Source organism: Monodon monoceros, unplaced genomic scaffold (assembly GCF_005190385.1).
Source record: "Monodon monoceros isolate NGI ecotype Baffin Bay Population unplaced genomic scaffold, NGI_Narwhal_1 Super_Scaffold_12, whole genome shotgun sequence".
Classification (NCBI taxonomy): Eukaryota; Metazoa; Chordata; class Mammalia; order Artiodactyla; family Monodontidae; genus Monodon; species Monodon monoceros.
In genome coordinates this window covers 124,318,403-124,341,823 of record NW_021703768.1, presented here as the reverse complement: position 1 = coordinate 124,341,823, position 23,421 = coordinate 124,318,403, and the positions used below count along the sequence as shown (strand labels likewise).

At 38.6% G+C, this 23,421-nt stretch overlaps 1 pseudogene; it reads right to left on the bottom strand.

The window, feature by feature from the left end:
- The window catches only part of LOC114892144, a 35,017-nt pseudogene extending 13,324 nt beyond the window's left edge, over positions 1-21,693 (bottom strand).
- Between the last annotated feature and the right edge of the window lie 1,728 nt (positions 21,694-23,421).

Sequence of the window (23,421 nt, the reverse complement as noted above, 5' to 3'; positions counted from 1 at the left end):
TTTCTTTCTTTCTTTCTTTCTTTCTTTCTTTCTTTCTTTCTTTCTTTTTCTTTCTACTTTTTCTCCCTTTTATTCTGAGCTGTGTAGATGAAAGGCTCTTGGTGCTGCAGCCAGGACTCAGTGCTGTGCCTCTGAGGTGGGAGAGCCAACTTCAGGACACTGGTCCACAAGAGACCTCCCAGCTCCACGTAACATCAAATGGCTAAAATCTCCCAGAGATCTCCATCTCAACACCAACACCCAGCTTCACTCAACGACCAGCAAGCTACAGTGCTGGACACCCTACGCCAAACAACTAGCAAGACAGGAACACAACCCCACCCATTAGCAGAGAGGCTGCCTAAAATCATAATAAGTCCACAGACACCCCAAAACACACCACCAGACGTGGACCTGCCCACCAGAAAGACAAGATCCAGCCTCATCCACCAGAACCAGGCACTAGTCCCCTCCACCAGAAAGCCTACACAACCCACTGAACCAACCTTAGCCACTGGGAACAGACACCAAAAACAACGGGAACTATGAACCTGCAGCCTGCAAAAAGGAGACCCCAAACACAGTAAGATAAACAAAATGAGAAGACAGAAAAACACACAGCAGATGAAGGAGCAAGATAAAAACCCACCAGACATAACAAATGAAGAGGAAATAGGCAGTCTACCTGAAAAAGAATTCAGAATAATGATAGTAAAGATGATCCAAAATCTTGGAAACAGAATAGACAAAATGCAAGAAACATTTAACAAGGACCTAGAAGAACTAAAGATGAGACAAGCAACGATGAACAACACAATAAATTAAATTAAAAATACTCTAGATGGGATCAATAGCACAATAACTGAGGCAGAAGAATGGATAACTGACCTGGAAGATAAAATAGTGGAAATAACTACTGCAGAGCAGAATAAAGAAAAAACAATGAAAAGTACTGAGGACAGTCTCAGAGACCTCTGGGACAACATTAAATGCACCAACAGTCGAATTATAGGGGTTCCAGAAGAAGAAGAGAAAAAGAAAGGGACTGAGAAAATATTTGAAGAGATTATAGATGAAAACTTCCCTAATATGGGAAAGGAAATAGTCAATTAAGTCCAGGAAGCACAGAGAGTCCCATACAGGATAAATCCAAGGAGAAATATGCCAAGACACATATTAATCAAACTGTCAAGAATTAAATACAAAGAAAACATATTAAAAGCAGCAAGAGAAAAATAACACACAAGGGAATCCCCATAAGGTTAACAGCTGATCTTTCAGCAGAAACTCTGAAAGCCAGAAGGGACTGGCAGGACATATTTAAAGTGATGAAGGAGAAAAACCTACAACCAAGATTACTCTACCCAGCAAGGATCTCATTCAGGTTTGATGGAGAAATTAAAACCTTTACAGACAAGCAGAAGCTGAGAGAGTTCAGCACCACCAAACCAGCCTTACAAGAAATGCTAAAGGAACTTCTCTAGGCAAGAAACACAAGAGAAGGAAGAGACCTACAATAACAAACCCAAAACAATTAATAAAATGAGAATAGGAACATACATATTGATAATTACCTTAAATGTAAATGTACTAAATGCTCCCACCAAAAGACACAGATTGGCTGAATGGATACAAAACAAGACCCATATATATGCTGTCTACAAGAGACCCACTTCAGACCTATGGACACATACAGACTGAAAGTGAGGGGATAGAAAAAGATATTACATGCAAATGGAAACCAAAAGAAAGCAGGAGTAGCAATTCTCATATTAGACAAAATAGACTTTAAAATAAAGACTATTACAAGAGACAAGGAAGGACACTACATAATGATCAAGTGATCAATCCAAGAAGAAGATATAACAATTGTAAATATTTATGCACCCAACATAGGAGCACCTCAATACATAAGGCAAATACTAACAGCCATAAAAGGGGAAATCGACAGTAACACATTCATAGTAAGGGACTTTAACACCCCACTTTCACCAATGGACAGATCATCCAAAATGAAAATAAATAAGGAAACACAAGTTTTAACTGATACATTAAACACGATGGACTTAATTGATATTTATAGGACATTCCATCCCAAAACAACAGAATACACATTTTTCTCAAGTGCTCATGGAACATCCTCCAGGATAGATCATATCTTGGGTCACAAATCAAGCCTTGGTAAATTTAGGAAAATTGAAATTGTATCAAGTATCTTTTCTGACCACAATGCTATAAGACTAGATATCAATTACAGGAAAAGATCTTTAAAAATACAAACACATGGAGGCTAAACAATACACTACTTAATAAGGAAGTGATCACTGAAGAAATCAAAGAGAAAATCAAAAAATACCTAGAAACAAATGACAATGGAGACACGACAACCCAAAACTTATGGGATGCAGCAAAAGCAGTTCTAAGAGGGAAGTTTATAGCAATAAAATCCTACCTTAAGAAACAGGCAACATCTTGAATAAACAACCTAACCTTGCACCTAAAGCAATTAGAGAAAGAAGAACAAAAGCCCCCAAATTTAGCAGAAGGAAAGAAATCATAAAAATCAGATCAGAAATAAATGAAAAAGAAATGAAGAAAATGATAGCAAAGATCAATAAAACTAAGAGCTGGTTCTTTGAGAAGATAAACAAAATTGATAAACCATTAGCCAGACACATAAAGAAAAAAAGGGAGAAGGCTCAAATCAATAGAATTAGCAATGAAAAAGGAGAAGTAACAACTGACACTGCAGAAATACAAAAGATCATGAGAGATTACTACAAGCAACTCTATGCCAATAAAATGGACAACCTGGAAGAAATGGACAAATTCTTAGAAACGCACAACCTGCCAAGCCTGAATCAGGAAGAAATAGAAAATATGAACAGACCAATCACAAGCACTGAAATTGAAACTGTGATTAAAATTCTTCCAACAAACAAAAGCCCAGGACCAGATGGCTTCACAGGCAAATTCTATCAAACATTTAGAGAAGAGCTAACACCTATCCTTCTCAAACTCTTCCAAAATATGGCAGAGGGAGGAACACTCCGAAACTCATTCTGCGAGGCCACCATCACCTTGATACCAAAACCAGACAAGGATGTCACAAAGAAAGAAAACTACAGGCCAATATCGCTGAAGAACATAGATGCCAAAATCCTCAACAAAATACTAGCAAACAGAATCCAACAGCACATGAAAAGGATCATACACCATGATCAAGTGGGGTTTATTCCAGGAATGCAAGGATTCTTCAATTTACGCAAATCAATCAACGTGATATACCATATTAACAAATTGAAGGAGAAAAACCATATGATCATCTCAATAGATGCAGAGAAAGCTTTCGACAAAATTCGACACCCATTTATGATAAAAACCCTGCAGAAAGTAGGCATAGAGGGAACTTTCCTCAACATAATAAAGGCCATATATGACAAACCCACAACGAACATCGTCCTCAATGGTGAAAAACTGAAAACATTTCCACTAAGATCAGGAACAAGACAAGATTGCCCACTCTCACCACTCTTATTCAACATAGTTTTGGAAGTTTTAGCCACAGCAATCAGAGAAGAAAGGGAAATAAAAGGAATCCAAATCGGAAAAGAAGAAGTAAAGCTGTCACTGTTTGCAGATGACATGATACTATATAGAGAGAATCCTAAAGATGCTACCAGAAAACTACTAGAGCTAATCAATGAATTTGGTAAAGTAGGAGGATACAAAATTAATGCACAGAAATCTCTGGCATTCCTATACACTAATGATGAAAATTCTGAAAGTGAAATCAAGAAAACACTCCCATTTACCATTGCAACAAAAAGAATAAAATATCTAGGAATAAACCTACCTAAGGAGACAAAAGACCTGTATGCAGAAAACCATAAGACACTGATGAAAGAAATTAAAGACGATACAAACAGATGGAGAGATATACCATGTTCTTGGGTTGGAAAAATCAACATTGTCACAATGACTCCAGTACCCAATGCAATCTACAGATTTAATGCAATCCCTATCAAGATACCACTGGCATTTTTCACAGAACTAGAACAAAAAATTTCACAATTTGTATGGAAACACAAAAGACCCCGAATAGCCAAAGCAATCTTGAGAACGAAAAACAGAGCTGGAGGAATCAGGCTCCCTGACTTCAGACTATACTACAAAGCTACAGTAATCAAGATAGTTTGGTACTGGCACAAAAACAGAAATATAGATCAATGGATCAGGATAGAAAGCCCAGAGATAAACCCACGCACATATGGTCACCTTATCTTTGATAAAGGAGGCAGGAATGTACAGTGGAGAAAGGACAGCCTCTTCAGTAAGTGATGCTGGGAAAACTGGACAGGTACATGTTAAAGTATGAGATTAGATAACTCCCTAAAACCATACACAAAAATAAGCTCAAAATGGATTAAAGACCTAAATGTAAGGGCAGACACTATCAAACTCTTAGAGGAAAACATAGGCAGAACACTCTATGACATAAATCACAGCAAGATCCTTTTTGACCCACGTCCTAGAGAAATGGAAATAAAAACAAAAATAAACAAATGGGACCTAATGAAACTTCAAAGCTTTTGCACAGCAAAGGAAACCATAAAAAAGACCAAAAGACAACCCTCAGAGTGGGAGAAAATATTTCACATGAAGCAACTGACAAAGGATTAATCTCCAAAATTTACAAGCAGCTCATGCAGCTCAATAACAAAAAAACAAACAACCCAATCCAAAAATGGGCAGAAGACCTAAATAGACATTTTGCCAAAGAATATATACAGACTGCCAACAAACACATGAAAGAATGCTCAACTTCATTAATCATTAGAGAAATGCAAATCAAAACTACAATGAGATATCATCTCACACCAGTCAGAATGGCCATCATCAAAAAATCTAGAAACAATAAATGCTGGAGAGGGTGTAGAGAAAAGGGAACACTCTTGCCCTGCTGGTGGGAATGTGAATTGGTACAGCCACTATGGACAACAGTATGGAGGTTCCATAAAAAACTACAAATAGAACTACCATATGACCCAGCAATCCCAGTACTGGGCATATACCCTGAGAAAACCATAATTCACAAAGAGTCATGTACCAAAATGTTCATTGCACCTCTATTTACAATAGCCCGGCGATGGAAACAACCTAAGCGTCCACCATCGGATGAATGGATAAAGAAGATGTGGCACATATATACAATGGAATATTACTCAGCCATAAAAAGAACCGAAACTGAGCTATTTGTAATAAGGTGGATAGACCCAGAGTCTGTCATACAGAGTGAAGTAAGTCAGAAAGAGAAAGACAAATACCGTATGCTAACACATATATATGGAATTTAAGAAAAAAAAATGTCATGAAGAACCTAGGGGTAAGACAGGAATAAAGTCACAGATCTACTAGAGAACGGACTTGAGGATATGGGGAGGGGGAAGGGTAAGCTGTGACAAAGCAAGAGAGAGGCATGGATATATACACACTATCAAACGTAAAATAGATAGCTAGTGGGAAGCAGCCGCATAGCACAGGGAGATCAGCTCGGTGCTTTGTGACCACCTAGAGGGGTGGGATAGGGAGGGAGGGAGAAGCAAGAGGGAAGAGATATGGGAACATATGTATATGTATAACTGATTCACTTTGTTATAAAGCAGAAACTAACACACCACTGTAAAGCAATTATACTCCAATAAAGATGTAAAAACAAACAAACAGACAAACAAAAAACACGGGAACCACTATCGACCCATAACAAACAACTGGACCCTGTGGGATGGGGATAACCCCCTTGCCCTAGAGCCATCACTGCCACTGCCCTTTTGGTTAAGACCACTGAGAAAATCTTTGTGTGATCTCCTTTAACCATTTTTGTACCTCATGCAGTAGAAGGCTTTGTGTGATCTCCTTTAACCATTTTTGTGTGATCTCCTTTAACCATTTTTGTACCTCATGCAGTAGAAGGCTCCTAAAGTCCCATTACACTCAATATTTCATAACCAGTCACCTCACCTCCTATGAAGTCCTTTTTTCAAACTGATGCTCACATAACTCTTTTAATAATAACATTGTAATAACATTGACCCTGCTACTCTTCTCCCCTTTGTCACCAATAATGTCCCTCACAACTGCTTAATGCTGATGGATCACTTCCTACTCCTAATGATGACCTGAAGGAAATACCTTTTTGTAACACTGACTTCTCATGATTTACTGATGGTTGTTATTTAAAAATATGACAATGATAATTAATATGCTATTGCCACTCCTTTTGATATTCTTGAGACAGCATCTTTACCTATGGCTACTTCAGCCCAACAGGTTGAATTATATGCTTTTACATGGCCTTTCACTTTAGTTAAGGGCAAAACTGCCAATATTTTGCTTACAGTAGATATGCTTTTGGAGCAGCGCATGGTTTTGGAATGTTGTGAGAACAATATGGCTTCCTTACTTCCAACAGAAATAAAATTTTAAATGGCCCCTATGTTCAAGAATTTTTAGATACAATACTTTTACCTGCCACTTTTGCTATTATGAAGATTCCAAGGCATTCTAAATTTGGATCTCTGGAAGCTAAAGGAAATCACCTAGCTGATGTTTCTGCAAAGAATGCTGACCTTAAAGGGACCAACAGCAGCCAAAACTCTGCAATGGTCCAGAGGGATATTTCCCCAAATGATAACTTAGAAAAATTGACTAGAGAAACCCAACAATTGGCCTCAGAAAAGAAAAAAACAAGATTGGAAATTCAACAATTTTGGTTTGATACAAAGAAAAAGCTCTGGTTTGGGCCAGATAACAATTCAGTCCTGCTGGAGACTCTAAAATTACCACTTCCAACCACTCTACATGCATTAAACCATTGGTCTACTGACAAAATAATAGCATTCATGAATCAATATTGGTAGGGAAACATGAACAAAGCCGCAAAAAGTGCCTTCCTTACTTGTCCCACTTGTCCAAAGTACAACCCAGGGAAGCATGTTGGTACTGCTTCCTGACATGCTACACTGCCTAATGAACCATTCATGGTCTGGCAAATGGATTTCATACAACTTCCTCCATCTCACAGATATAAATATGTGTTAGTCATGGTCTGTATGCTTTCACACTGGACTGAAGCCTTCCCTTGCAAATAGACTACTGCCTCTTCTGGGGTTAAAGTTCTTTTGGAAAAGATTATCCTTACCTGAAGAACTCCTCTTAAACTCTATAGTGTTCAAGGAACCTATTTTACTGGTCATGTATTCAACAAGTCAACATTATTTGACCGGTTTTACAATTCCACTGTGCCCTCAATCCTCTGGTTTAGCTGAACACAATAATGTCATTTTTAAAACTCAGCGGGCAAAATTTGTAAAGGCCCTCCAAATACCTTGACGAAAAGCATTGCCATTGGTCCTTCTAAATCTTAGATCCACCTCTTTTGGAACTCATAAGCTCTCGCCCTTTGAGATAGTCAGAGGACATCCAATGCACTTGGTCCCTGCCTCTTGTGACCTACAACTGATAAAAGGAGAGATACTCCACTATTGCAAACGTCTAATTGCTTCTATTAAAAATAATCATGTTCGGGCTTCCCTGGTGGCGCAGTGGTTGAGAGTCCGCCTGCCGATGCAGGGGACACGGGTTCGTGCCCCCGGTCCAGGAAGATCCCACATGCCGCAGAGCGGCTGGGCCCGTGAGCCATGGCCGCTGAGCCTGCGCGTCCGGAGCCTGTGCTCCGCAACGGGAGAGGCCACGACAGTGAGAGGCCCGCGTACCGCAAAAAAAAAAAAAAAAAAAATCATGTTCTAGTAGAGCAGTCTTTTCGGAGTGCACTCTCAGGAGATAAAGACCTTAAGTATCACACCTTGCAACCTGGAGATTTCATCTATTGGAAAAAACATCTCCAGAAAGACTCTCTTCAACCTCACGGGAAAGGCCCTTATCAGGTCCTGCTAACAACCCTCATGCCTCCAAATTCCAGGGAACAGACTCTTGGATTCACACCTTAAGAAAGCACTGAAGCCTGACTAGACGTGTATGTCATCCGGGAACCTGAAAGTAAAGATTTCCTTGAATTGAAGCAGACAAAATTTGATGAGACCACTTTCCCAAGATATCCAGACCAGGCCTGTTGGAAATTTGTCATCAAACCTTTGATGATGACCTAATGCTTCAGATGATCTCCAATATATATGATCTTGATAACATATGGACATTAGATAAAAAGTAGAGAGTTTTTACTGAGAGTTCTCCCTCCTACCCTTCCTAGTTACTCATATGTGACCTCAATAGGTTTCCAATCTGTGCACCAACATGAGATACTATGCCTAAGAAAGGTCCTTCTTGGCATGAGAGAGAAAAAGCGACTAAAAATGTAAAACCTGTCTCTTGATCAGTGATGCTTCAGAGAAAGATCTTGATCAAAACGGGAAATGTAAAAAGAAATTAATAAACAAAAAAATCAATTAAATAGGAGACCAGAAGGGGGAGCTCTCATGCCCTGCAACAAGAGCCCAGCTAGAAGGACTTTTTTCCTGGCAAGGACTCAGCCAATGAAAAGCTATGAACTTTTTGTTTACTATAGCCCTCCCAACTTCTTTCCTTAAAAGAATTCTTTATCCCTTGCTCTGTAGGGACTTGCAGTGGCTCTGTGGTTGCAGACCCCAAATTGCAATTCTTTCTGATCCCAAATAAACCCATTTTTACTGGAGAAATATCTGACAGTCTATTTATTTTAGGTCAACAAATGATACTATCAAGAAAGTGAAAAGACAACATAACAAATGGGAGAAAATATTTGTAAATCATGCAGTCTAGTTATTTGTGGTACTTACATTCTAAAAGTCACGCAAACAATGAACTAGCAAAAACTGAAACATTGCTCCTAGGTATAGATAGATAGATAGATAGATAGATAGATAAACAGATAGTGCTCAAGATAGAGAGTAAGATATATATACATGAATGGTATATATAGAGAAGAGATATATACAGAGAAGAGATCCCTTCTATCGCTCTCTCTCTCTCCATATACATGTATATATACACTCACATGTATAATGTATGTATATCCTTTCTCTATATTTTTAAAAAGAGAAAACAAAGTTCACAAGAGTTTAGTGACTTGCCTGAGGCAAATGCCAGAGCTGGGATTCAACTATAAGGGACTATTATCAGAATATATAAAGAACTGTTATAACTCAACAAGAAAAAGATAAACACACAATTTTTTTAAAATGGGCAATGGACTTAGAAAGATATTTCTCCAAAGAAGATATACAAATGGCCAAAAAGAACATTAAAAAGGAGATCCATATCATTAATTATAGGGAAATAAGAATCAAAACTTCAAGGAGATACCTTTTTACACCAACTAGGATGGCTATATTTTTCAAGGAAGAAAGAAAATAAGTTTTGGCAAGGATGTAGAAAATCAGAACCCTCACACACTGAGGATAGGAGTGTAAAATGGTGCAGCCGTTGTGGAAAACAGTTTGTCAGTTCCTCAAAAAGGTAAACATAAAATTACCACATGGCCCAGCAATTCTACTCCTAGGATATACTCAAAAGAATTAAAAATAGGTATTCAAACAAAAACTGCAGCACTATTCACAATAGCCAAAGTGTGGAAACAAGACCAATGCCCATCAACAGATGAGTAGAAAAACCAAAGTGATATATCTATACAAAGGAAATTATTCAGCCATAAAAAGTAATAGTGTATCTATACAATGGAAATTGTTCAGCCATAAAAAGGAATACACGCTACAACATGGATGAACCTTGAAAACCTTTGCTAAGTGAAAGAAGCTAGGTACAAAAGTTCACATATTGTATGATTCCATTTATATGAAATAGAATGGGTACATCCATAGAGACAGACAGCAGATTAGTGACTGCCAGGGCCTGGAGTCAGGGAGATGAGGAGTGACTACTTAATGGGTAAAAAGTTCCTTTGGGGGTGATGAAAATATTTTGGAGCTAAATAGAGGTGATGGTTTTACTCTGTAAGTACTAAGTGCCATTGAATTATACAGTTTAAAATGGTTACCTTTATATTACATGAACTTTACCTCAATAAAAAAAGTGTATAACCAAAAAAGTTGAAATTGAAACCAAAAGAAAGCTTTATCTTTTTTTCAAGATTGCAGCATCTGTTGACATGTCGGTTCAGAAACAATCAAATGGTTATCTACCACCTGCCAAGTGGACAGAGGAACTGAGAGAAAGCTGTTCTAGAGAAAAGTAAAGAAGAAAGAAATACAATCTACAGGCAGGAGCATAAATTCTGGATGGAGAGAGAAGACAGATGACATTCCAGACTCTAGTTTCAATTCTTTCTTCTGCCTATGGACTTCTTGAGACACCTCCTGATTCTTATAATTCACTTTTTTTTTTTCTTCAGGGTTATTATTCTAGTACTTGTAATCAAAAGTGTCCTATCTATTGCACAAATCCAGCTGAAGGATTGCTTCTGCCATGAAGCCTACCGTGGTCCAGAGAAATTATTGCATTTTGAAATGTACTATAGAAACGTTGACTCTTAAGATTTGAAAATACCTTAATGGCTCTTCTTAGTGAGACACAACCCCTACACTACCTCTTGCAGTTATCAGCAGACTCTGCTTAAGAAAGCCAACTAACGAAGACATTATTTCCAAGGGCAGATGATTCCATATTTGGGCAACTCTGGCTATTAGACAGTTATTCTGTATAAATGGGCGGAAATTTGTTCATCTAAAATATTATAACATTTGGAGTCATTTGGAAAAAAAACATGGGATTCCTTCCCCTATGACAACTATTTAGCAATGTGAAGACAGAGACCATACCTCCACCATAGCCCTTCCTCTTTCTTCCTTTGTGTGTAACACGCATATACACACACACCCACACAGACTTCTCCCTGTAAATATTATTTCCTTTCCTACCCCGTCACAATATCTTAGAATGGCTAAGATGACATGTTGTAACATCAGACTTGGATTTGATTTCAACTCTGCCTTTCCTTAGATGTGTAACTCTGGACACACCAGTTACTCAGTCTCAGTTCCCTCATGTGTGAATTGAGCATACTAAGAGTATGCTACACAAAGGACTGTCATGAGGAGTAAATAAAATAATTCAGCGTCTGCCACAAGCAGGCATTCAGTAAATGCTAGCTATTATTATCTTATTAATAATATTATTAATACTTGCTATTATGATTGCTCTTATCTAGCAATCTAGTTTTATTTGATAATGTCTTCAAACTGTGATATACAAAGACATCCTTTTTGAGCTCTCTGTGATTACTATAACACCAGGTACCATAGGATTGGTAGAATATCCCCTTTTACAGAGGAAACTGAGACAAAGGTTAAGTAGCTTGCCCACGTCCCCCAGCTAATTCATGGCAGAGTAAGAATTTGAATCCAAGAATTATGGCCCAAACACTGTTGTAACATGCCAGCTACACCAGCATAGCTCATTATTTATCCACAAGGTGATGCTCAGCAATACATCATGGCTTGCTCGGCTAAGCCCTCTCATGAATAGTACAAGCAACTCAAAAGGAGGCCCCTGGTGGTGAGTCAGTATTTTCAACAAAGGCATTTTTCCTCCAAGGGCAAGACTTTAAGTTAGTTTTTAAGGAGAGTAAATAAGTCATGGGGATGTAATGTACAAGGTGACTATAAATAATAATATTGCATTGCATATTTGAAAGTTACTAAGAGAGTAAAAGTAAAATAAAAAATAAGAAGATTAGGGCTTCCCTGGTGGCGCAGTGGTTGAGAGTCCACCTGCCGATGCAGAGAACAAGGGTTCATGCCCCGGTCTGGGAAGATCCCACATGCCACGGAGCAGCTAGGCCCGTGAGCCATGGCTGCTGAGCCTGCGCGTCCGGAGCCTGTGTTCCACAATGGGAGAGGCCACAACAGTGAGAGGCCCATGTACCGCAAAAAAAAAAAAAAAGAAGATTAGATAGGTGGTTTGGTCAGTAGCACAAATTTAGGCACAAGAGAGGCAATTAAATGCTTGAAGAAAATATGAAGGAAAAACTTTTATGAATGTTAACCAAAAAATAAGCAACTTTTTGCAACTACCTACCCTACGTCTGGGTCTCATATGACAAATTTCACATCCCCTTATCTGCACTATGAATTCAGTCATTCCCTTGGAGAGATGAAAACAAACTATAATAAATTTAAACTATGTATGTATTAATTCATGTTCCGTGGAAGATTAATGCACGGAGAACTTCAGCCAGCTGGAATCCTCAGGTTTATTCTGGCTAGAACAACACTTGTCAGAGATATCCACACATGCACCCACCTTGCTGGAATGCACAATTCTTTTTCTTTTTTAATTGTGGTAAAAGTCACATAATATGAAACATACTATTTTAACCATATTTAACTGTACAGTTCAGTGGCACTAAGTACAATCACATGGTTATGCAACTCTCACCATCAACCAAATCCTGAATTTTTCACCTTCCTAAACTGAAACTGTGTCCGCATTAAACACTAACTCCCCATCCCCCTCCCCAACACCCCCACCCCCAGCCCCTAGCACCTGCCAATGTACTTTCTGACTCTATAAATTTGACTATTCTAGATACCTCGTATAAGTGGAATCAAACAGTATTTATCTGCACCTCATGTATATTGGAATGCATTTTTAAAGTTAACTTTATATTTATATAAAGTTAACTCTATATTTATATATAACTTTATATGTCCTGCAAAGAGATTGTACCTTCTTTTTTGTTTCCCTCTGTGCTATACAGTAGGCCCTCACCAGCCATCTACTTCATACATAGTAGTGTACATAGTAGTCAATCCCAATCTCCCAATCCATCACACTGCCCCGCCTTGGTGTCCATACATTCGTTCTCTACTTCTGTGTCTATATTTCTGCTTTGCAGATAGGTTCATCTGTACCATTTTTCTAAATTCCACATATATGTGCTAATATATAATACTCGTTTTTCTCTTTCTGACTTACTTCACTCTGTATGACAGTCTCTAGGCCCATCCACATCTCTGTAAATGGCACAATTTTGTTCCTCTTTATGGCTGAGTAATATTCCATTGTATACATGTACCACAGCTTCTTTATCCATTCCTCTGCTGATGGACATTTAGGTTGCTTCCATGTCCTGGCTATTGTAAATAGTGCTGCAGTGAACATGGGGGTGCATGTATCTTTTCAAATTATGTTTTTCTCCAGGTATATGCCCCCAAGTGGGATTGCTGGGTCATATGGTAGTTCTATTTTTAGTTCTTTAAGGAACCTCCATACTGTTCTCCAGAGTGGCTGTATCAATTTACATCCCCACCAACAGTGTAAGAGGGTTCCCTTTTCTCCACACCCTCTCCAGCATTTATTGTGTGTAGATTTTTTGATGACAGCCATTCTGACCAGTGTGAGGTGGTACCTCATTGTAGTTTTGATTTGCATTTCTCTAATAATTAGTGATGTTGAGCATCTTTTCATGTGCATCTTGGCCATCTGTATGTCTTCTTTGGAGAAAGTCTATTTAGGTGTTCCACCCATTTTTTTGATTGGGTTGTTTGTTTTTTTTGATATTGAGCTGCACAAGCTGTTTGTATATTTTGGAGATTAATCCCTTGTCAGTTGCTTCATTTGTAAATATTTTCTCCCATTCGGAGATCAATGTAACAGGACAGAAAGCCCAAATATAAACCCATGCACCTATGGTCACCTAATCTATGACAAAGGAGGTGAGAATATACAATGGAGAAAAGACAGTCTCTTCAATAAGTGGTGCTGGGAAAACTGGACAGGTACATGTAAAAGAATGAAATTAGAACACTCCCTACACAATGAAATTAGAACACCATACACAAAAATATGTTCTAATGAAATTAGAACACCATACACAAAAATAAACTCAAAATAGGTTAAAGACCTAAATGTAAGGCCAGACACTGTAAAACTCTTAGACGAAAACATAGGCAGAACACTCTTTGATATAAATCGCAGCAAGATCTTTTTTGACCCACTTCCTAGAGTAATGAAAACAAAAATAAACAAATGGGACCTAATTAAACTTAAAAGCTTTTGCACAGCAAAGAAAACCATAAACAAGATGGAATGCACAATTTTTATCCCATTTGCCATTCCCTGCCCCAAGGCAGAACTGGTCATATAAATCATTTTCAAAATACTGATAAACCAATATGAAGCAAATGATGCTCCCTGGCCATTTTAAAGTATATAATATAAACACAAATCCCTCACACACATGCTGGTCTTTACAGTTTCCTTTTTCATCTCATTTGAACTTCACAACATTCCTGAAAGCAAGCAAGGGTCATTACTACTATTTTGCAAGATGAGGGAAAGGAGGGTCATAGAAGTTGCATGGCTTTCACAAGGTCACACAGTCTGTATATGGCAGAACTGGATTTTAACTTCGATTTCTGACTACAAGTCTACTGGGTTCCATGGGACTTGCCAGCATACTTCTCCCCTGTTCAAATGTGCTTCAAATACTATGTAATGGAGACCGCTGTGTATGTAGAGGCAAAAACACTTGGCTTAGAGTTTGAAGATCTTGGTTCCAGTCCCTACATTCTATAACTTTGGATAAGTCATTTTTCTGCTCTGGACCTATGTTTATCAACTTCTTCATCCATTTGTATTTTAGAACTTCAATGTTCTACATTCGTGATGAACATAGCTATTATTACTGAAAGTTATAGCAGACAGACCCTAATGACAGGTACATGGATTCATCATCCATTTAATCTTCATAACCTTGCAAGGTTTCAGAGAGGTTGAAATAACTTTCCCTAACTGGTAAGTAGCAAAATCAGGATTTGAACAGAGAGGTCTGACAGATTATTTTTCCCAGTACGATATAGCTTCAAAATCTCTTGTTGAATTATCAAAACATGTGAATGATTATGAAAGAGGCAGACCACTCTAAATTGGTAGATGGCAGCCTTATTTAGTAAGGGAACATACATTTGAGGTTTGTCTTGGATGCCACAAGATGAGTAGATCTCTGCATCTGCCTGCCAGAATCTTAAAAGTTTATATGGAAGCCTTGAAGAGGGTTCAGTCATGTATCTAGTCCAGATGGTCTCAACAACACATTACACTTTCAAGGCTGTGGCTTGAAAGCGGCTCCAGCTATGGGACTAGTGGGTGGAACAGACATTCCAAGGGCAGGGGAGAGGGTGAGGAGCCTCCATCTGCCTGGGTTTGACTCTTTGGTTAACCAGCAGTCATGTCCTCTCAATAACCTCCTCCCCAGGTTTGGATCTGGGTTTGCCTTCCTCTGAATCTACGTTCTTAAAAACTACATTGCAATGCCCAGATAAGTGGGACTTTTGTGTGGTTCTTATACCTGAGCCTCTGTTTTGAATCTAGATGTGCAGAAGAACTTCTTTGAGTGTGACTAGAAGCCTCTGCTCCATGACCTTAGTACCCTTTTCTCCATTCCTACTCCCTCTTGTTGGTTGAATCCCCTGTCCAGAATTGCTGGTGTATTACCATCTACCTTCATTTCCACTGCACTAAACCAGGATCTACTAGCTTATACAATTTCTATTTATCAGTATACAGGAAGGTAAACTTTAGGAACTTGATAAGAAATCCTTCTTTTCTTCCCATTAAAGGCTTGGGAACTTTATGTGGGAGAGTAGACAACGTTAAAATACCTGTTCAGACAAGCTTTTGGCTTCATTCTGGATTGTGACTATATTTTTGAAAGTCACAGCCTAAGCAAGTGGGACAGGTTTGGGCACTTAATCTATGGCAGAAGGCCCCCTTCAAGCCAAATGTAGGACTCTCCAAATCCTTACACTGGGAGAGGAAGCCAGGCTTTCACCGGGGAAAACACCATCTCCATGTCAAATAAGAAGATCACCAGAATTCACCTCTGAACTTCATGGGCACCAACCCACGGTGCTCTCCTCGCCCACAGGCAAGTAGGAATTTCCTACTCAGCTCAGACATAACCCTAGCATTCTAGACCATGACAGAGTCACCAGGCTGATCCCACGCCCTCTGACAGAGGCAGAAACTAAGGGCCAGAGACTTACTCAGTGACAGATGACTCATAAACTGTGCTCCCAATCCCCACCCTTTTATGAAAACTTGATGCCTCCTCTTGGGAAACCCAATATCCACTGGGAGTTATCCTGACCAGCAACTCCTGTTGGCAAAATCCTCCTTCCTTCCTGACTTTTCTAAGACAGATCCACAAACTTTAATATTCACAAATGGCCTTAAAAAGCCAGTCTAACATCTTCTCCAAATTATTGTGACAGAAAGAGAGAAAGAAAGAGAGAGAGAGAAGGAAAGAAAGAAAGAGAGAAAATGAGGGATGGAGGGAGGGAAGAAGAAAGGGAAAGAAAGGAAAGAAGGAAAAACGAAAGGAAGGAGAAGGGGAGGAAAGAAATCTTTGTCAGCAAGTGCCAGAAATGCTGGATTATTCCAAGTTAAAGAGGTGTTTTACTTAGAACTTCTTGAAGCCTTTAATATGGTAAGAGTGTACCGTGATCTCCTGATAGAGAAATAAGTTTGCCAACTTAATTTGTAACACATATCCTTTTTATTTTCTCCATTGAGAAGCACACGTTTGATGTTCTATGAAGCATACTTCAGGACATACTAATGTAGTCCAGTATTCTTAAGATCCCATTTGCAATGTTCAGAAAGCTGAAATGGCTTAATGCCTTGCAGTGTGCATTTAAAAGAAGGAGGCATGGCGATCCATGAAATATTAAAAGAAAGAAAAATCATGATTTGTTTAACTATGAGGTCACAGTCCTAAAAGTTGAAAACGTACTTTTTAACTGCAGCAGCAAAACATTCTTAGAGGGAGTTGGTAGGAAACACAATGAACATCAGCTCTGAAGAGGAAGAGGATGAGGATGAAAACAAAGATAATGAAGATAATGTGGAGGATGGAGCTGGTCCACCCAAAGAATAAGAGGAAGAGAATAAGGAGAATGATGGCAAGATGAAGCAAACTCAGAACTGGGAAAGGATGCAGACAAAATAGATCTCTCATACTCAAAGAAAGAAGAATTTCAGGATGCATATTATGATGACTATGTTGACAGGGAGAGAGGAGAAGACAAAGAAGAAGGTCTTCAAGGGAAAGAGAAAAAAAATTTGAAGGATGAAAAAGAGAAAAAGACGGCTACATCATTTTAAAACCACATCCCTTAAGGCAATAAAATGGTCATTAGTTATTTCTACAGAAAGTAAGTAACATGTTACATTTCACAGGAAGAATGTATTTTACTATTTTCACATTGTCTTCATTCAAAATAAGCTTTATCTACAGTAATCAAAACAGTACAGTACTGGCACAAAAACAGAAATATAGATCAGTGGAACAGGACAGAAAGTCCAGGGATAAACCCACACACCTACGGTCACCTAATCTATGACAAAGGAGGCAAGAATATACAATGGAGAAAAGACAGTTTCTTCAAAAAGTGGTGCTGGGGAAACTGGAGACCTACAGGTAAAAGAATGAAATTAGAACACTCCCTAACACCATACACAAAAATAAACTCAAAATGCATTAAAGACCTAGAATGCAAGGCTAGATACTATAAAACTCTTAGAGGAAAACATAGGCAGAACACTCTCTGACATAAATTGCAGCAAGCTCTTTTTTGATCCACCTCCTAGAGTAATGAAAATAGAAACAAAAATAAACAAATGGGACCTAATGAAACTTAAAAGCTTTTGCAGATCAAAGGAAGCCATAAACAAAACGAAAAGACAATCCTCAGAATGGGAGAAAATATTTGCAAATGAAGCGACTGACAAAGGATTAATCTCCCAAAATATACTAACAGCTCATGCAGCTCAATATCAAAAAAAGAAACAACCCAATCAAAAAACAGGTGGAAGACCTAAGCAGACATTTCTCCAAAGATATATGGATGGACAACAAACACATGAAAAGATGCTCACATCGCTAATTAGAGAGATGCAAATCAAAACTACAATGAGGTATCACCTCACACCAGTCAGAATGGCCATCATCAAAAAATCTGGAGAGGGCCTTGAGAGAAGGCAACCCTCCTATAGTGTTTGTGGGAATGTAAATTGCTTCAGCCATTATGGAGAACAGTATGAAGGCTCCTTAAAAAACTAAAAATAGAGCTACCATATAATCCAGTAATCCCACTCCTGGTGATATATCTGGAGAAAACCATAATTTGAAAAGATACATGCACCCCAATGTTCATGGCAGCACTACTTACAATAGCCAGGACATGGAAACAACCTAAATGTCCATCAACAGAGGAATGGATCAAGAAGATGTGGGACATATATACAGTGGAATATTACTCAGCTGTAAAAAAGAATGAAATAATGCCATTTGCAGCAACATGGATGGACCTAGAGATTGTCATACTGAGTGAAGTAAGTCAGACAGAGAAAGACAAATATCATATGACATTGCTTATATGTGGAATCTTAAAAAAGGGTACAAATGAACTTATCTACAAAACAGAAATAGAGTCACAGATGTAGAAAATAAAATTATGGTTACAAGGGGGTAAGGAGGGGGGTAGGGATAAATTGGAAGATTGGGTTTGACATATATACACTACTGTATATATTGTAAAATAGATAACTAATAAGGACTTACAGTATAGCACAGGGAACTCTACTCAATACTCTTGTAATGGCCTATATGGGAAAAGAATCTAAAAAAGAGTGGATATATGTATATGTATAAACAGATCCACTTTGCTGTACAGCAGAAACTAACACAACATTTTAAATCAACTCTACTCCAATAAAAATTTTAAAAATAAAAAAATTTAAAAAATTTTAAAGTAAGCTTTATTAATCTGTCCTTATAAGAAAAATTTTCATTGATCTCATTGTCAAATTCCCTAGAAATATATTGTCTTAATTTTTCTCATTATCTTTTTCTTGTTGGTTATTATTAGCCATCAATTAAAACATGACTTATTTTACACAGGTTTAACATGGTACATTTTTTCATAATGTTTTAAACTTATTTTTAAAATAACAGAAGTTGCTATACTATGAAAAGGCAACAGATTTTCCTTTTGAGTGGAATGTTGATTATTTTCAAAACTGACCCAGAGATCTCTAGATTGAAAGCTCTTAGGTTTTTGTTTGCTTTTTTTGTAAGAGTTTTTAATTTTTTAAAAATATGTTTGTGTTTAACTGTTTTGTTACATGAGTAAGTTTGGAGAGTAGAAGCAAAGAAACAAAGATTCTATTCAGCCACATAGTGCATAGATTTTAACACTCACATGACAGTACACAGTCACATATATATATATATATATATATATATATACACACACACACATATATATATACGCATATTATATACACACACAGATAGATAGATAGATGTATATACACACACGTATATAGAGTTAAATTCCTCATGAATCTCTTCTTAAAACTTTGAAATTATTACTTTTTGTGCAACCATGTTCTTTTCAGCTTTATTGGGTATAATTGACAATTCAAGCTCATGTATATGTAAGGTATACAACTTAATGATTTGATATACAGACACACTGTGAAATGATCACCACAATCAAGCTAAATAACATACCCATCACGTCACATAATTGTCATTGTTTTCGTGTGTGGTGAGAACACTTAAGACCTACCCTCTCAGCAAATGTCAAGTGTACAATACAGTATTGTTAACCACAAGCACAGTGTTGTACGTTAGATCTCCAGAACTTACTCATCTTGCACAGCTGAAACTTTGTACACCTTGACCAATGTCTGCCCGTTTCTCCTGACCAACAACCCCTGGCAACCACCATTTTATTCTCTGCTATGTTCATTAAGGATATTAGCCTGTAGTTTTGTTTCCTTTTAGTGTTTTTGCCTGATTTTGGTATAAGGGTGATGATAGTCTCATAAAATTAGTTTGGAAGTATTCCCTCTTCTTCAATTTCTTGGAAGAGTTTAAGAAGGATTGGTATTAATTCTCTTTGAATGTTTGGTAGAATTTACCCATGAAGCCATTTGATCCTGGGTTTCTTGGTGTTGGAAGGTTTTAGATTACTGATAAAATCACCGTATTTGTTATTGGTCTGTTCAGGTTTTCCATTTCTTCTTGGTTGAGTTTTGATACATTGTATGTTTCTAGGAATTTATCCATTTCTTCTAGGTTATCCAGCTTGTTGGCTTATATTTGTTCATAATAGTCTCTTAAGATCCTTTTTATTTTTACTGAGGCATCCATTGTAATGTCTCTTCTTTCATTCTTGATTTTATTTGAGTCTTCTCTCTCTTTTTATTTTTCTTAGTCTAGCTAAGGATTTGTCCATTTTGTTTCTTTAAAAAAAGAAACTCTTAGTTTGCTGATTTTTTTTCTATTTTTTATTCTATATATAATTTACTACTGCTAGATTTTTTCCTTTTGCTAAATTTTGGTCTCAGTTTGTTCTTCCTTTTTTCCGGTGCCGTGAGGTTAAAGTTAGGTTGTTTATTTCAGGCCTTTCTCTTTTTTTAATGTAGACGTCTTATCGCTATAAACTCAGTACTGCTTACGCTGCATCTCATACAACTTCCAGAATTTTGGGCCAAAATGGCTGACCATGGCTCACACTCACTCCAGAAGCATTGAGGGATCTCTGCTGTCAACTGAATAGAATTAATTCCTCAGAAAGGCACTTAAGCCTCTCGTGATCTGATCCCTTAACTTACATTCTCAAGCTTAATTTCAAATACTTCCCATCCCACAGCCTCACCGCAACTTAACCCTTCACCATCTCTGAACGTACCCCATAAGGTTCCACCTGGTACTTTGCTTGCTGGTTCCTCAGCCAGCAACACCCTTTACCTGCTTGCTCCGCCCCACTCCCAATCCCACATCTAAATTATGCCTTTTACCGTTAATCATCTCTCAACTATCAGACCAAATGCCACTATCTCCACTCTGAAGGATTAGGAACACCTTGCAGTGAATTGAAAAAATAGCAACGAAGATGGAGAGGGGCTTTAAAAACATGGCTTTTGAGGACAGTTTGAAGAAACTGGGATATTTACCACAGAGGAGAGAATATTTAATGATGAGGGGTTGTTGTGGGAAAGTAGATTAAACTCACTGCTGCTGTTGCTGCCCAGAGCCAAGAACAAAAACTAGGGCCAATGTTTGGGAATTAGAAGGAAATATTTCAGGCCAAAACAATTAGGAAATATTCCATGAGTCAAAGTTGTGAAAAAGAAAATACAAAATATCTATCATTTTTTAATATATTCTCTGTGCTGGAGGCTGCGCTGTTTGATCACACTTAAGTTTCTTAACAAGTCTGAGAGCTAAGTATCATAATCTCCACTTTACAGACAGGAAAACTGAGGTTTAGAGAGCTTAAGTAACTTGCCCAAGATATCAGTTGGTAGAGCAGCAACCAAACCTAGTTCTGTCTGACTTCAGAGCCTGGAACAGAGCAGAAGCCTGCAGCACACCCCCCATCCCCCAAGTTCCAAGGTTCCTCCATGTCCCCTGCCTCTTGTTTGTAGAAAAGCTGAACTCTCCCAGGCCTCCCTGAGTCACAAAAGAGCAGGCTCAAGCAGTTAATGATTAGGACAACAGACTCACAGATTCAATATCTGATCCACATTCCTGAGTCACTTGACAGATACTATAGCTGCCACCAGAGGGAAAAAGTTACCTGCACGATGACCAGACTGCAGCCGTGACATAAGCTGCTCCATCTTGTGCAGTACTGAATCTATGGCTAGCACAATTCCAAGGACTAGCCTTAAGAGAATGGGATTGGGCTTCCCTGATGGCGCAGTGGTTGAGAGTCCGCCTGCCGATGCAGGGGACGCGGGTTCGTGCCCCGGTCCGGGAAGATCCCACATGCCACGGAGCGGCTGGGCCCGTGAGCCATGGCCGCTGAGCCTGCGCGTCCGGAGCCTGTGCTCCGCAACGGGAGAGGCTACAACAGTGAGAGGCCCACGTACCACAAAAAAAAAAAAAAAAAATAGAATGGGATTAACACTATTGCTCAGAATAATCCATAGTTTTGTGGGCATCAAAATAATTGTAGCTTGTTCTGCCCGTATATGTAAACGGGCAACTCAAACTGTCAGCAAAGAGATGTGACAGACCCATGTCCACATCTTTCACACTAAGAATACAGCACCCTATGTCAGCATGAAGTACAGAAGGCGGACCTTTGTTCCTAATCCCATAGAAATGGAATGATGTTCTGGGAAGTGGGGATTTGTAAGCAGCTTCTGGCAGGAAAGAACTCTCTGCAGGAGGCTCCTTTTCTCTTGTCACTTTAGCAAAGCTATATTGTAACTAAACAAACCAGGCACCCCCATGCTCTACTCTTCTCTGGCCCAAGCACACCTTTTAAATCTTTTGATCACACAATATCTTGCCTAACCCATTCTTTCTACAGCTCAAAGAAGTAGAAATGAAGAAAAAGTAATTAACAGATGACCAGATCTCTTCCCTAGCTTCCCGTTCAGTAATCTCAAGAACTGTGTGACCAAACTGTGTGAATGAGATAGCATCTAAATAAAGATCACAAGAAGTTGATGAGCCTGTACAGTGAGGGATGGTGACAACTCTGACGCCCTATCTCAATGATTAACTGAGATTACTTCCCTCTTTCCCTTTAAAAACTTTCATGGCTAGACAGAATCTTGGGAGTTGGTTTTTGGGAACACTGAGTCTACTCTCTCCCCAGATTTCTGGCTTTCTGATTAAAAGCAATGTTTTCCATTTCTACTAATACTTGCCTCTCGGGTAATGATTTTCGAGCTTCTAGCAGCCGGACCTGAGTTCAGTAACAAGCCAATGCCATGGAGCCACCACTATGCTGTCTGAAGAGGTAGTGAATGCCCGTCTCTAGAAGTGTAAAAGCAGTCTGGATGCACACTTGGGGGAACAATAGAATGAGGCTCTAAGCAGCTGAGGAGCTGAATGCAACCTTTGAGAATAATTCCAACCCCGACTTTAGCCTTCCCAATCACATGAACCTTTAAATTTTAAATAGTTCTATAATCTGGTAAATTCGACAGGACATTTAAGATGCAAGCGGCAGAATTAGCAAGAGCAGAATATGATTTCTCTCTGTCTCCTCTCTATGCCAAGATTATGACTTCATCATATTCTGCTTTACATTAAGGTTCTTTATATTTCACGTACTTCTGAAATGGAGTGGGGCTGTCAACACCTGTGTTTCACAGATAAGGAAACCAGCTCTGAGACATGCTTGTTCCCATGGAATCTACTTCCTTGATTCTCTCACAGCGTGTAATGAGGCTTATCACCACCACTCCACTGGCACTCCTACAAGTGACCAAAGACCTAGCTGCTATATTTATAAAATATCACAATCCTTGTCTTCCTTGATCTCTGAGCCACATCCAACACAGCAGAACGGTACCCCCTTCCGTTAAGCCTCTCTTCCCTTAGCTTCTGTA